A 15,961-nucleotide genomic window follows, 5' to 3' on the forward strand; every position below is an offset into this window, starting at 1 on the left:
ACCAATCTTCTTTACAGATCTTTTAAATGTCACATACCTTCGAAAGGGGATGGCAGATTCCTTTTAAATATGCAATTGCAAACAGTCCAAGCAAAATCAAGAATTTATTAAAATATGCTACTGACATTTATACTGATTAAGTATAGCCCTTTCCTCACTCCCTTTCGATAGACTCCCTTACAAAAGATGTGTCACAGCAGCTCACATTAACGCCGTCCTCGCTCTAATTCCACCACACACAACCAGTCCTCACCCACCAGCAAAATCCAGCTGCAGGAAAGAACCTGCCTCTTGTTTTGTAGGGGAACTAGTATGAACTTTGTCGCTTTACGCGAAGTACTGTGCTTTTTGATGATTTCTTACCAACATGCCTGAAATTTATAACCAAAAATATTAACTGCACTTACCTTAAATCAAGTGCAGCACTATACCTAATGGCTTTAAATGGAAGAGTGTATTAATCGTAAGCATAAAGAAAACCTACTGTGACTCCTTTCAGACAACTTTGCACTGGCAACCCGTATGTTTTGTTTTATAATCACAGCATCTATCCCTAGGTTGCTTAATACTCTTCCCAATTAGAAAGCATTTCTCTCTTTTTTTTTTCTTTCCCTCTTCTTTTAAGGAACAGAGAAGAGGAATAGTGCAAAAGCCTCTCAGCTACTGGTGGATGTTGAAGCACAGTAACGATGGCATCTCCTGTATTCAGTCACTTCCCACTGACATACTGGACATTTTAGGGTCATTTTATTTTTTTAGATGGCAAAGAATTTAATTATTATTTCTCCTCCCCTGTCACCAGGCCAGTGAACTGCATGGGCATAACTCTCATTAGCATTAATGGAAATCCCCACTGTAAGTTCTCCCCCGTGAAGCAACATTAAGAGCAAGGCCATCCTGAGCAAGCATACTCAAATTGGAAAATAAAATATACCTCCCATTTCTCGCTACCACCACAGGGAAAATGTAATGAAGTGCAGGAGATTAAGCCACAACTCCTATATCAAATCTTCTTTGTACTCTATAATTACTCAACAGAACGTACACAACGGTTGCTCCTTGATGATGAGAATTTGTTGCACGTTATTGAAAGACTTTATCCTAATGCTCTCAACTTTCTGGTGCATAACACCACAAATTATAGCACAGCCATCGTAACATAAATCACGGTCGCCACCAACGCTGGCTTACTTAAAGCTTACGCTCTGTATTTAAAAGCAGAGAAGTATTAGCACTGCAGAAAGCATGTCAGCGCCAGGCAACGGGGACACAAAACAGCCCTCCGTGCCGAGCGCACCGCAAAAGGAGTCCAAAGCAAGCTGGCCTGAAAATAGCCAGGACAACAGTCTGGTGTTTTTCTCCGGGAGCTTCCAAAGACCCCCTGGCTGATGCAGTAACCTCGAGGTGCGGCTGTCCTGCCAAAGGCACTGCAAGCAGCGCTCCTCATGCCTCTTGGTGTGGCTCGGTCCTGCAGCACCTTCCTGCAGTCGGCAGCACACGGGGCTCTCGCACTACAACGCGCTGGAAGGGGTGGTTGGTACTTCACAAGACAACTCCACGCGCACTGGAGTGGAAACAGAATCATCTCTCAGTCTGAAGGAACTATAAATATCAGGGCATAATCTCTCCGCCAACAGCTCCTCTTCGTTTTATGGATCTTCTGTGGGTCGAGCTTTTCCAATGCGTTCTGCTGATACAACACTGATGATCGGTGTAGTAAATGTAGTTTAAATAAAACCACTGGAAGTTTAATATAGCTGTAGTCGAGCACATCACTTCTTATGGGTTTCTCAAGGATGCAAAATAAGTCACGGCTGCACCCATCAGAGCTCCTTCTATCGCTCCCCCCACCCCCAGTTATTATCTTCTGTACGACTCACGTCACTGGGCCACTGGAGGAGACGCTGACACCCACCACACCGCTCTCACCTGAACACATTCAGCTCCGAATACAGAAAGCCCACTCCAAATGTGCCACTCAGCTTTGGTCGCTTCTGTCCTCACTGACTGGTGGAGCCCCGTCCCACCGTCTACAGAGCTGACCAGCTCGAGAGTTAGGCTTTCCTAATGTTTAAAGTAACTTCAGTCAGTGCCTGGTACCTCCCAAACCTCTCACAGGTTTTGTCTATAGAAGTGGGTGGTCTGGGCCTCCTCTCCCCTGCTGCCTTTCTGAAGCAAGGCTGAAGGAACTATACACCAAATAATTTTTACACCTTCCAACCCAGAAATTACACTTCCACAGGCTTATGCAAGCGTAGAATTACAGTCATTTAGGATGGAAAACACCTGCAAGATCACCGAGTCCAGCCATATCATCAGCCACAACGTCATGAAGTCCAGCCATAAATGTCGCTGTAAGCGTGGCGATGCGCTGGGCTGCTTTCTGGCCCGTAATTTTTTCCAGCCACTGTCAACACCAGCACAGTGCAGCTCGGAAAAGGTATGAAATCCATCTTATGCATGTCCAGAAACCAAAGCGAGGGAACATGCTGCCGCCAGCTATGCCAAGGGCCTGGAGCCGTGCATGGAGGAGCTGGGTCCTTTGCTCATCCATTTGCGTCATTTCATGTAAGCAGGATCTCAGCTTCTGCCTTACAAAACCACCGTCAACCACGGGATGATCAGAGAGCTTGGGTGGGCTGGGAGGAGGCTGGCTGGCACCAAGAGCAAAGCGGGGGGGGCTCCTTGCAGCACAAACTGAGCATCCAGAAGCGTGAGGAAGAAGAACCGGGGTGAGTAGCAGGTGCTCTGTGAGCCTGCTCTGTCCAACTGTGCCAAAATTTGGCATTTTGGCAGCTCAGTCAGATCGGAGAGTCTGGTGCCTGGCCGCCTGGTCAAACACTCTTACACCCAAGGTACCCAGGAGGGCTGCAACACAGATGACTGCTCTCTTCATGACACTTCCCAAAAACCCAGGTACCAATGCTGACAATAAACCTGTTTGCTTATCTCCAATCACAAGCACACTGCTAATTTCATTTCAAGATCATCTGAAGAGCCCAGGGTGTTCAAACACGGATGAGATGAGACCCGAATCAAGGGCCTACAGCTGTGCACAGCGCACTCCTGCACTCGCACTGCATTCACACACTGCACCTTTGAACATCTCTGTACTGGAACAAGGTGAAAAAGCACAAGTTCAACCGATGCCAGAGCTGAATGGGGGCCAGTAAGATATGCAGTTTGGGGCCAAGCCGCCGCGGTGCTGTCGCGGCTGTGAGGCGAAGCCACAGCCTTGAAGGCCTCTGACAGAATCAGTGTGGCCACCACCGGCGTCCCCCGACGCGGTGCAGCAGCTTGGCCGCTGCTCCCACCTCCGTGTATCCCACGGGACTTCGCCGAGAGCCTGCAGGGGCAGCCAGGGAGGGAACACTACAGGAAGGAACAGCAAAAATTGGGCGGTATAAAAACATAATGCAAGTGCCCGCGTGTCACATCATTAGTGCGAACACACGGGGACCATGCTCCTGGTCCTGAGCGCAGCGTGCCCAGTGCTGGGGATCCGTTTGCTTGGGCCTGGCAAAGCGATCGTTTCCTGCACTCCGCAACAGAAACTCAGCGCTCACAAACCTGGTACCCTTTCCTTTTATTCTTCCTGTCTTTATTCTATTTATTTATTTAGCTATCCAACGTGAAAGGCCATAAATCGCGCTGCTACTTAAGTCACAGGGGGAATTCCTTTAAACATAAGGAAAATCTCATAAATAACTTCCTGCAGTCAACAATGCATTCATTTCCTTCTCTGCTTTTAGCCTAATCTCCCAGCTAACAAATCAAATCAAGAACCAAAATGTAATTACTCCATTGTGATAACCATCTCCTTATACTCAGAGCATACCTTTGTTTATTTCTTCTCGAATTAAAATCACCACCGAGGCGTGGGCAGGCGGGCGGGAGGGGAGGAAGGGAGCGGAGGCACCGATAACGGGGCACGGTGGGCACGGGCTCTCTTCTGCTTGACCAAAGCCCCGTGTCCTGGACAGAAGTCACGCCGGTGGCTGAGGTGGTGGAAAAACCCATGCCACACCCTGCGTAGACTCACTTTATATTAGCAGAATGCATGACACGGTTTTCAGGGCAATGAAGTGCAGGAGATTTTAAAAATATCCGATTGTCACCCCAGGACAACTCCCCCAAACTTGCCAGCAGCGATGCGGCTGCAAATAAAGTCAGCAATTACGCTCATGCTGACGTCAGGGGTTAAGAAACTCTTTGCAAAATGCATGCGTATGGGGCACACAGGGCCAGCAGGTATTTCACCCTCCACGAGATTTGCTGCCGTGTCCTGCAGCGAGCCCTCATTGCTACCAAACACCGTCTGCCTTCCTGTAACCCGCGTGCTAACGCTGCTGCCAGGGGTAGGAGAAGCCAAGCACCGCCACGGAGCCACCACACATTGTGCCACGCCGCCGCACGGCCAAGCACGGGGACGTGGCCTCGGGGCCGGGATGAAAATAAATGGACAGAAATAAACGGGGCCGGGCTGCCAGCCTCTCGAACAGCCCAGCCCAGCGCTCGAGGGGAAAAGAGAACTGCAGCCATCCACGTGCATCCGGCGCTGCGGAGGACGGGAGCGGGAAGAGGTGCTGTGGGCACCCATCTGCACCCATCTGCCCGACGGGAATGGGTGCAGAGCATGGATGTGGGGCGCTGGGGGCCAGGCAGCATGGCTTGGCTGTGGACAGCCACCGAAATTACAGGCAGGCATCCATTTGTCAGCAAAATGCTGACATTTCGCATTCCCCCGCTGCTGGGAGCTCCTGGGTATGGCTCTTGGGCAGCAGGAGGAATGCCCCAGCTTCTCCGTTCACACGGCACACGGCTATCCCAGAAAGCAATTTATTTTTTCACACCTTTTCACCTGCCTGCCATTTTCCGGTCCCAAAAAGAGCTGCAGGACATGCAGCATCATTACGCCACCAAGGAGTTGCTTGAACGCAGCAGGAAAATTTAAAATTTCAGCTGCATACATGAAATAAATGTATATTTTATTTGATTTACTGTGATACTTTCCTTCCATCTCTTGAAAGTAATTTTTCTCTAAAGCATAACTGCTTAATTGGCAAGTGTACAAAATATAATTACACTGCATACAAGTTACAATATTGCTTATGGGAATATCGCTGTTGATGCATTCTGCTTTATTTTGTGTTTAATCTCTATTAAGAGATGTGTATGAAACAGCTAGGTACTCTCGAGTTTATAAAGATGTTCTTCAGTCACTTCTCCTCCTAACCAAGGACCAAATGCAAGGGAAAGACAACAGAAAACTCTTCGGCTACTACAATGCCTCGAAGTTACTAACAGCCTGTTGGACACGTGCCGTGCCGAGCCGAGCCGCCCGCAATCGCAGCGTCTTGCCGGCGTCACCAACCAACTCACGCCGGCGTGTTTTAAGTGCCTTAAAGGTTTATTTCATTTGCTCAAGTAATGAGATTAATGCCGTGTTGGTTTGTTTAAGCTAAACCATACCAAGCCAAACATCTAGATGTCCTTAACTCCCAGCATTAGCCCAAGCGGCGTGACCGTGCGAGCCTGTCTTACCGCCGGGCGTTTACTTGCACCAACAAGTTCATCTGTTGCTCCAGCCGTGCTCCGAGAGGTCAGGCAGCCTACAGAGACCTCGAGTGGGCACACCTGAACACCCCGTAAAAGCGCTAGTGGAGTGAGTGTTGAAACATCACGCTCACATCCCTGCTTGAAAATCACACTGAATTCTCCCCTCGATAACACACACTTCATTCTTCACGAGAAATGCTCAGCAGCATGACGCACAGAGAGAAGGGGCATCGCGGGGAGCAGCACAGCACGTACAAAACATGGGGTAAGCCCCAAATTCTCCCACCCTCGTCTGCAGCACGTCTCGACAGCAATAACCGTGCATCAAATCGCTGCTTGCAACCCTTTGCCCCTAGTTTCACTTGCTGCTTCCTTGTGCTCGCTCTCATAAAACTGCCTGCAAACACGCTGTTTGTGTTCAAACCACAGCAGAGGCAACGTACAATTACATGTTAAACCTGGGTTTGACTTGTTTTGATCAGCTGTTTGCATTCTTGTTTGTGCTCTTCTGCTTCAAAGGCTCCCACCAGGGCTGGGGTTATTTCTGAAGTACCACGGCTGCCCAGAGCCAATCCGGAGTTTGAATAAATTCTGCACAAGCAGATAAAGCACACGACTAAAGTAAGTCACCCTCCTTCATTTTCTTCCTCTACCTAAATTCATCCACACCTGATGCAAGCATCAGCCATAACTCGGGCTGCTGTGGCCCTGGCTCATTTCCCACCTAGTGCTAAGTACCTGGTGGTGGCACTGGAGATAACAGCACTGTGACGGACACAAGGAATTTTGGGGGGAAATATAGGGAAATAAAAAAACCTGCGGGGGGTTGCACCACATGGTCTATAAAGGTCCCTTCTGACCCAAACCATTCTGTGATTCTATAATCTGAAGGTCACAGCCTGCAACCTCCACCTTCCGATACAGGTCTCCTCTCTGCAAGCCATCCTCTTGAAGGGAATCTACAGTGCTGGTGCCCGGGATCCATAAACATCTGGGCACTCTCCTCCAAATGACGGGCTTCCACAGATTTCATAGATTTTGCAGTCAGAAAAGACTACTGAGATTTTCCAGCCCGACACACGGCATGGAGACTTACCTAAATTAATCCCTGCTTGACGCACCGCATAGTAACTTGCTAAATTAATCCCTGTTTGAGCATCGTTTACTTCAACAAACAGATATTCCTGAATTTCACATTTCCAAAGGTGGAGAAACTGCCAGCACCTTCAGCAGGTTCTGCCAGCACCAGTCACCTTCAGTGGTAAACCGGGGACCTTAATCCCAGCCCTCCTCTCGCTTCATCCTCCAGCTATTGGATCTTGTTAAAACTCTGCCTACTAGACCCAAGAGCTCTTTATTATTCAATTTATTTTCCCCATGACAACGCTAATTGCCTTAATCAATTTACCTTCCAACGCTCTCCGTAAGTGAAGCAGATCGAGCTCCTGGACTCCGCTGGAAACTCCCCGCTCACCCGGCACTCCTGCAGCCCTCCGTGGAGCCTCCTTGGTGTCCCTGGTGTGCTGGGGGCAGGGACGCCGCCACCTCCTCCAGCCCGGGAGCCAGCTGGCAGCCCGAGCAAGGAGCACACAAGACCTTTGGCCGTGCTCTCACGCTAGCAGTGTTCGTCCTGCCTCTCCTGCTCCCCACAAAGACACGATTTCTCCAGACAGCATCCTGGAGGTACGGCCTGTATTGTTTGCTCCTAGATAGAGAAATTTACAGTTGGCCATCTGAGAGCTGCTACCTGCCTGCATCCGAGCAATACAAATTGCTTTTATCAGCAGTCCCTCCTTTTCATTATTTACCGCTCTCCCAATCTTAGTGACATTTCAAGCTTTAGCAACAGTGATTCTGTGCCTTATCACGGGCTGCTCACAAACACGCTAAGCGGCAGAAGGACAAAAACGAATGCTCGGAGAAGCTCCTAGAAATAGATGTTTGGACATTATTTCTGATTTTACAACTGTACTTGGAGAGCTGGCACTCTGCTGGGTTTCAGCCAGTTGCTCCTTTGCACATTCCCAGCCAAAGCAATGGTGCTGTACCAAAGACAAATTTCTTGCAGAATTTTGATTGAACAAAATCCACTCGGTTACCTTTATCAATGACATATACAAGCTATTTAAATAGAAAAAAAAAAAGTTAATTGTAGAGGCTCTGATGTCTCTAAACTCAGGCTGATAGAGATGAAGTGCGTTGCCACTCTTCACTTCGTCATTACCCGGGTCCCATCCCAACTAATCAGATCGCTTGCCCAGGACTTACATCAAGCTGGCAGGTCGGCATTACTCAGCCCATGCTGTTTACCCTCTTTATGTACCAATACACCATAAGCATGGCCACAGCCTGCCGGGAATCCTCCACTCGTTCAAGACTCAGTGAAAAACGAGCGCTTCTGCCCCGCCGAGCACAGGACCAGCTCCTGAACGGAGGCAGAGGGCTGATTTACAAAGGTCTGGCTGCAGCATCCCCTTGCACCAGAGGTGTAACAGGACCTAAACATAACATTTCTCCCCCCAGTAAAAGGCAATATTCTGGTCTTTCCTATTAACTTCACCTAGTAACCTAGTCCCGATATTTTAGAGAAACTGCTTGTCGGTCTCATCGCTACTGGCAACAGCTTCCCTTTGCATCCCTTCATGAGCTTCGGTTTCTGTTGGTCACCACCGATCCCCTTCCAGCTCCCCCAGGGCTGTGCAACTCCAACAACCCAAGTGTAGGCTGGTGTCCCACTAGGAAGCAAGCGAGGAGGACCCACCTGGTCAGGTTCTTGTTTCCAACGCATTGCTCAGCCAAAATTTGTCAAGAAACAAACACACCAACACCACTGGCTGCCAGCTCCCCGCCAGGGGCTAAGCATGAGCAAGATCTCGTGGGCCACGCAAGGTGTTCAGTGAAGCTGGGACACCTCCACGAAAGCACAAATCACATTAATACCCCGATCTGGGCAAAACTAAAAGTGCATTTTATCTCCCCAAATCTGTCTGTGTTGCTTCTTTCTAATACTCACAACATTTGTTGTCTAGATAAATGGATACAGACGTGCTTTCTGCTCTTCAGACACCATGGATGGGAAAAACACACCCAAACATCAAAACTCTACTTCCCCGACAGAGCCAAGGACGCTGCCACACTGCATGCCGTGATATGGCTGAGGTTGTGGCATGCCACAGCCCTTCTGGCCACAGCCACGGGGCTGGCAGAGAACTGGGCACCTTGGCACCTCACGTAGAAATAACGTTACAGCAATATTATGACGTACAAAAAGGTCCTGTTTCCTTCCAGGAACTGAAAATAGGTGGAACAGATATTTCATCTGAGAAATGCTGTTATTATTATTGCGAAGGGGGAAAGCTGAAGTTAGTGTAGGTACTCTGCTATGAAACTTCTGGATCCCTCAACTCTAGGCTCGAATGTTGCACCGAACCATTTACTGTACGAGAAGAGGCGCTAACCTTGACAAATGGTAAATATAAAACTTGCACAAGCTTGTGCTGCAGGATCATGAAACTTTGGATAACTTCAGAGTATGAAAGCTGAGAGAAAGATTTTTTTCCATGTATTGAACTGAAATAATTTCATCCTTACCGAATCACAGAGAAGCTCAGGTCTCTCAACTTCTAAGTGTAACTTCTGATATTTAGCCTAATTACTTTGCTCAAATTGCCGATTCCTTCCGCCAGAACCTGGCTCTCTGCAGGTACCACGATCATTTCCTACACTGGCCCCACATACTTCTAAGGAGGGATCTACAGGGATTTCCCCCATGGGGCAGGATGCAGCAACCGCTGAGACCCTGCACAGCTCGGCTCATGTCCCGGCACGACACCCGCCCATCACTAATTGTCCTTTGTGGTGGTTTTCACCCAACAGCAGCTCTGTGGGAATCGAGGGATTCCCACCTCCTCCTCCTGCCTCTTTTAGGGCTGATCCCGAGCTCCTCGGACATGCAGTTCTGCCCCAAACCCCCTGTGCAGCGTTGGGGCTCTTCAAGCAGCCACCATGTAGGGCCAGCAGTCAGGACCAGAGGAACAGCCACAAGCCAACCTCTCTGGGAGCATCCTGGTGTTCTGTGCCAGCCCCTCCAGCACTGAAGGTGCTCTTTTTCCAATGCGAACAGGTCTCTCAAAGAATAACAGACGGCACCCATTGCGTACCTGTTATATTTAGCTACAGAGAATCCGTCTGCATTATTCCTGGTCTCATTAAAGACCTGTCTCCTTGTAAATACCGCATCTCCGATCCACACGTTCTCCCTCCGCGCTGTGCTTCAAGGGTCTGTTTAAGCAGTAATTGGTATGCATCGTCGCAAGGAAATCGTGGCTGGTTGTTTGACAACATTGCACCAGCTAACCTACACGGCAGCGACGGCGGCTGTCCTCATGTGAAAAACCACGGCATGTGGGTTCACACCAGTGCCTTCAGAGAAACCCTGCAGCCAACATGCCCCGTGGTGTGAAGAGGAAGGCAGAAGCACCCTGCACGGGCAGCAAGCCCTCGGTGCCCAGCAGCCTCCGGAGCCTCCGTGGAGCAGGGGCACCAGGGGAGGTGACCGCATCGTGGGGCTGTCTGGAAGGGCTGGAATCAAAAAAACAAACAAAACCCCTAAAAATTGCTGAAGTTGGCAACCCTGTGCTCCTAACGAGGCCCAGGAAAGCTGATGCTAACAAAGCAGAGTCCTGCCCCTGCCCGCAGCTGCTAGAGCTCCATGCCCGTGTCTGTCACCCGCACAGCTCCACCAGCACCACTTACACCCCGACCAACAGCGTTTCCTACAGAACAAAATTATACTCTTGCTTTTTTTGTTTGATAATCCCAGTTAGAAGTTACAAATAATACAACCCAGGCACTAAGGAATCACTACAGAGGAAAAAAAACAAACATCAGATTTGTCAGCAGGTCCACAAGAGCCTTCCCAAACACCACCCGTGTTTTCCCCTCGCCATCACCTCTGAAAAATCTTAATCTTTCCCATTATATCCTCACCATGCTTCCCAAACGTGGCGTCCCGCCACGATTACCTTCTCAGAGAGGAGAAACAAAAAATAATTAGCAACCAGGCATTTAATCCTTCAGGAACAGCTCCTGGCACTTAAATCGTCAGTGCGCTGGGTGCAAGCAAGGGGCATGCGCTCATGAGGCAGCACCAGTGGCTGTAGAGCTGTGTCGGTAACAACAAATTCTGTGCTCTAGCACCAAAAACTTCTGCTGACGTCACAGCAAACATTATCTGGGGCCTTCCCAGCACCGTCTGTAGGATGCCGAAGGTCACGGCCCCGTCACTGAGATGGGGCTGGGCCCGAGCAGCAAACAGGCACGACAGAAAGCGGCGGCTTGCTGCCCTGCCCTCTGTGGGGCAAGGCACGGTCACGCCGTTATTCATCCTTTCACCTAAAACTTATCTTTATTTCATTTCCTCTGGCAAAGGAGAAGGAACAAAAACCAGCGATGAGAACAGGGGAGGAGGGCCGGGAGCGGGCCGGGGGCCCGTGGGCACGGAGGTGACAAACTGCATGTGGGAACCGACCCCCCCAGTGCCCCTCATCCAGCTCCCGGCTGGAAGGGGAGCCAAATTTGAGCTGCCAAAACCTCTCCTGTGAAGCCCCCATGCTCCCTGTGAGTGGCAGCAGGGGGGCACCATGCCCCTGGCCACCACTGCTGCCCCCCATGGCCGTGCCCCCCAGATGATGGCAGTTCAGGGACTACCAACGCCCCCACCACGTCTCCTCGGCCTGCCAGAAACCCAGGAGCCATGAACACGGCCGAGCGCGGCCCTGCGGGGTCACCCAGTGCCCCTCGGTCAAGCGTGTGATTTCAGCACCAGGAGGAGCCACAAACAGGCCCAGAGCATGGGGGGCAAGGGCCCTGTGCCCTGAAAACCCCAAATTTCCCGGGCAGGCGCAGTCTCTCCGGCTGAGGAGCTCCTCACTGGCAGCTCCACTCCGCACTTCTCTGAGTCACTGCAACCAGAACGCGAAGCAAAGGAAGGAGTACTGGCTAGATCTCATGTGAAGAGTAAATGTGACACCTATCAGATTTTATACGACAGCGTGCAGCAGATTTTAACAAAACACTTGCAAATTGTCAGTAGTGTTGTGTTTCGAGGAGCTTTTCCATTTCTTCTGCTTAAACACAAAGCCCCTTTCCGTCCTCACAGCTGGTAAACAGCGCCCAGAAAACAATCCCGCATTTCCTGTGAAAACAAACCTAACCTCTTCCAAAACTCGGGGCAAACCCAGAGGCAACTTTCTGTTTTCACTGCAGCACACCCTACGTGTCCGCGAGTCAGCTGAGCTCAAGGAGTTCAGTCTGGACTGCAGCCAGCCCGGCCGATAAATGGCCGCGAGCGGACAAAGGTTTGGGTGCGCTCCTTCCAGGCTGGCCCTGGGACATCAAACTCGGAGGCTGATGTTTTTCCTGGTAGGAGGATTATTAACAGGGGAACCCGGCGACACGGCTCCGTGTTGAGGTGACAGTGTTAAAGCTGACAGCATGTGCACCGGTTTTCACCATCGGGAAACTCCTTCGAACATTCTCCGTTTAGGAAAAGCGCAAGTGCAAAAAGGTGCAACTTTGTCCTAAAACATGAGGTTAGGAGTGGAAAGGGCTGTTGGGAAGCGGCTTGGCTCCACAGGGCGTCACGGGACGGGGTGGCCGTGCCCAGCCCAACCTCCCAGGCCACAGACAGATGGGGTTGGACAGACAGACCGGGCTGGACAGACAGATGGCTGCCTCGCACCCAGCCATGCGACCACCACGAAGCATCGCCTGCAGCCGGCGTGCCACAAGGCACCTGGAGAACACGCTCCGGGCTGCCCAGGTGTCTCGTTCTGAACAAAAATGAAAATTCAAACACTCCTACAATAACAAACAGCGCTCCTACATAACAAATAATTTGCTATGACTTTTAAAGGGGAAGGCTCTTTTTCGCTGCTGGCGGCCACGAGGGCTGCAGAGCAGAGGGAGCGTGCCCGCAGCCCGGCGGCCAGCCCGCCTGCGTGGATGCTGAAAGCAAACCCCTGCCCCGCTCCCCGCTAATGACTAACAGGTGTGCTTCGCAAAAGGCTTCCAAAAATAAAAGCTCCTTTCTAAAAATACAGCCCAGCATTTACAATGCCAGATTTCCCAGAAAAATACCGACAATGTCTGACGTTTCGCAAACCGCTGCTCTAAGAGCGACTTCAGGCTGCCCCCACAGCACAAAGTTTTGCGAGGCGAAGGGCACAAATCTTGGTTTCAGATTTGAGCCCCGAGGACAAACCCATTCCCTCAGCCAGCTCTGAAGCCTGCGAACGGACCAGCCTTGTAGCAGCAGATTACAGAGCACATCGCCACAAATAATTTCTTTTTTTTTTTTTTTTTTACTACAGGATGCGTAATTGAAATGTCTGCGACTCAACAATCACCTTTGAATTCATAAATACCTCATAGTATTCCGAACACACTCTCCTATAATGAGACCGTCTTCAATTTTCCTTGGTAAAGAGACCTTTAAAGAATGCTAAAGCAGGTCGGCGCCCTTATGCACTGATGAAAACAGGAACAAAAGCATTTTGTCACCGGGCATCTTGTCTATCATTATTTCATTCACTCGGCTTAAACAAACTAAAAAGTATGTGCCTTTTCCTCCTCGATGTCGGCGCTAAGTGGGATTTGAGCCCCATCGGTGAGCCACCATCTGTAGGAAAACAACAGTTCGCTGCACCTCACCGTCCCCGGCTGGCGTTTTCCCTGCTCTTCGAGGATGGTTTTGAAAACACAGGATTAAAATGTCATGCCATCCCTCGTGTTCCAGCGGGCTGGGGGTTGTTTCTGTCCTCTGGTCACGGCGGACTTAATCAAGTGTGAATGATGAAAGTGCTTCAATTAGGGCTCCGGCCGTTCCGGGCGGGAGGTTTGCGGGAGCTGCGGGTGCCCCCCAAGAGCCGCCGGGACCCCGCACCCATGGGTGCCCCCCTGCGCTCCCCAATGTCCCGGCCGCTCCGGCACCCCCCCCGGGGGTGGGGGGGGAGGTCACAAAGGCACCCCCAGTCTCCAGCCCCCCCGTTTCGCAGCTCCCCGGCCCCACGGGGCGCCACGCGTGGGGGTGCGCTGCCCACGGCGGGCGGGGGGGGGGGGGACCGCTCGGCGCGTCCCAGCGGGGGCATCACGGAGCGGGGCCGGGCAGGGAGGAGCGAGGCGAGGCGCGGCCCCTGCGCTGCCCGCGGGGCCGAGGGAAATAAATAATAATTAAAAAAAAATAAAATTAAAAAATTAAAAATATATATATATAAACAATGATAATGCTTGGAATGGAATAAAGAGCTGAAGCGCACACGCCGCGAGGTAGGGTAAAATAATAAAATAACAAACAGCAGAGCGGCGTAGGCTAAGGAAATAAAGCCCGAGAGATGACAGCAGGGCAGAATAAAAAGGGAAAGTCGGCCCCGGGCTCCCCCCGTTCCCCGCGCCCAAACTTTGCGGGGCCGCCCGGCCGCGGGGAACAATGCGGGCCGGCACAACAAAGCCGCCCCCGGCCCCTCGCCGCCCAAATTGCGGGGCCGCCCCCCGCCGGGGTCCGGGGGTGGCGCAGGGCCACCGGGCCGGTGGGCGACGGTGCCGGGGGGGGGGGGGGACGGACCGGGACCCCCCCCCCGGGGCTCTCCGGGGAGAGCGGAGGGAGATGGAGGGGAGGATGCCCCCGCCGCGCTGCCGCCCCCCCCGGCCGCCCTTACCTGCTGCTGGCCGCCCGGCACGGCTCGGCTCGGCCCGGCTCGGCTCGGCTCGGCCCGGCCGGCCTCCCCGCACCGCTTCAGCGCCGCATCCCTGCCCGCCGCCGCCGGGTTGTGCCTGCCGGAGATCCACCTTCCAGTGCCAGCCGCTCGCCCCGCACAAAAACTTAAGCCTCCCCCCCGCTCCGCTCCGCTCCGCTCCGCTCCGCGCCGTGCCGAGCCGTGCCGAGCCGCTCCTGCTCCGCCCGCCGCCGCGCCGGGAGCGGACGGGGGCAGCGGAGCCCCGCCGCGGCGCCCAGCAGCAGCGGGGAGGATGCTAATTGCAACTCGGGGGGAGGGTCGGAGGCGCTGTTTTTTTTTTTTTTTTTTCCCTCTTTTTTTTTTTTTTTTTTTTTTTTTTTTTTTTTTTTTTGAAGCGAGAAAGTGCCCGGCCGGCGCTGGGCGGAGCGCTCCCCCTCGCCGCGCCGGCTGAGCGCAGCAGAGGTAGGGGCTCTCTCTGCTTTTTTTTGTTGTTTTCCTTGGGTTTGTTTTTCTGTTTTGTTTTTTTTTTTTTTTTTGGGGCAATAGGCGGGGTCTCTCCTCGCAAACCAATGACACAAACCCACATGGACCGGCCTCGCCCCCTATAGATACTCTTCACTACAAATAGGCTCTCCCGGGGGATTAGCGGAGCAGCCAAAGTACAAACAGCCGGGCTTGGGGAGGGGGGGGGGGACACCGGGAGGCTCCGGGGCGGGGGGAGGACAGACACACAGACGGGCACACACCGCCCCCGCAGGGCTCCGCACCCTCGGAGGGGGCTGCACGGAGCCTGTTGCTCCCGGCGGCCGCCGCCTTTGTTCGGCTCCGCACCCGCGGGGGCACCGCGCCGACCCCCCCGGGCTCCGCGCCCCCCCCCTTGGGCTCTGCTCGCCCCCAGGATCCGGCCCCGGCAGCGTCCGGCTCCCTTCGGACCGCGGCCGCGCTCCCGTGCGCGGTTATGGCACCGCGCCCGGCCTGAAAGCGCTGCCGAGGCTGGGGAATGAAAGGGGCACCGGGGTGCTGAGCCCTCGCTGCCGGCATCCTAAAAGCGGAGGGGCTGCCCCGCGCACCCCCGCCGAGCGCCCGGTTTGATATGGCTATCAGATGGTCGCACCGTGGCGCTGGGCTGAATGCGAGATAACAAGAGCGCGCTCCAACGTGCGTTTATTTGTGTTTGTATTCCGCGTTACCCCCCGAGATTGGGGAATTAATGTTTTGACAGACATTCTTCGTCTGCTTATCACAAGAATGTGGGCAGGTGGTGATCCGATCTTTTTGTTGTATAATCATCGAGCCTCCTGCATTATATATATTCCACGCTTCTCAATCGGCCTGTGAAAAAAGCACGTTCCTTTTCGAGTCAAATAAAAACCCTTGAACCAGATCAATTGTCCATCAAAATTAATAAGCGAGCTTCATTTTTTTTTGTCTGCGAAATTACATGGTGAGGAGCCGACGGATCTCGAGTCTTACAAGCCCGTTTTCGGTCCTTGCTGGCTGTTACACCACGTCCATCATTTGTCCCCCCAGCACCTGCTGCCCAGCTCTACTCCGAACCCGAAGCCTCACCGCCCCCAGCTTGCCCAGGAGGTGCACAGCTGGGTGCTGAGCGCGCCCACGCTCCTCCAGGGAAATGCACCTACCCTGTGCGGACACCACAGCGGCAC

At 52.5% G+C, this 15,961-nt stretch overlaps 1 protein-coding gene across 2 annotated transcripts in view; it reads right to left on the reverse strand.

Moving 5' to 3' along the window:
• The window catches only part of CTBP2 (C-terminal binding protein 2), a 124,006-nt gene extending 109,279 nt beyond the window's left edge, over positions 1-14,727 (reverse strand). The window contains exon 1 of one of the 2 annotated variants that reach the window (XM_040562940.1): positions 14,277-14,727. The gene's annotated coding sequence lies outside the window, so the exon portion shown is untranslated. The remainder of the gene's footprint in view (positions 1-14,276) is intronic. The other variant, XM_040562943.1, reaches the window with a different exon arrangement.
• Positions 14,728-15,961: the final 1,234 nt, after the last annotated feature.

This window comes from Cygnus olor, chromosome 7 (genome assembly GCF_009769625.2).
Source record: "Cygnus olor isolate bCygOlo1 chromosome 7, bCygOlo1.pri.v2, whole genome shotgun sequence".
Taxonomy (NCBI): Eukaryota; Metazoa; Chordata; class Aves; order Anseriformes; family Anatidae; genus Cygnus; species Cygnus olor.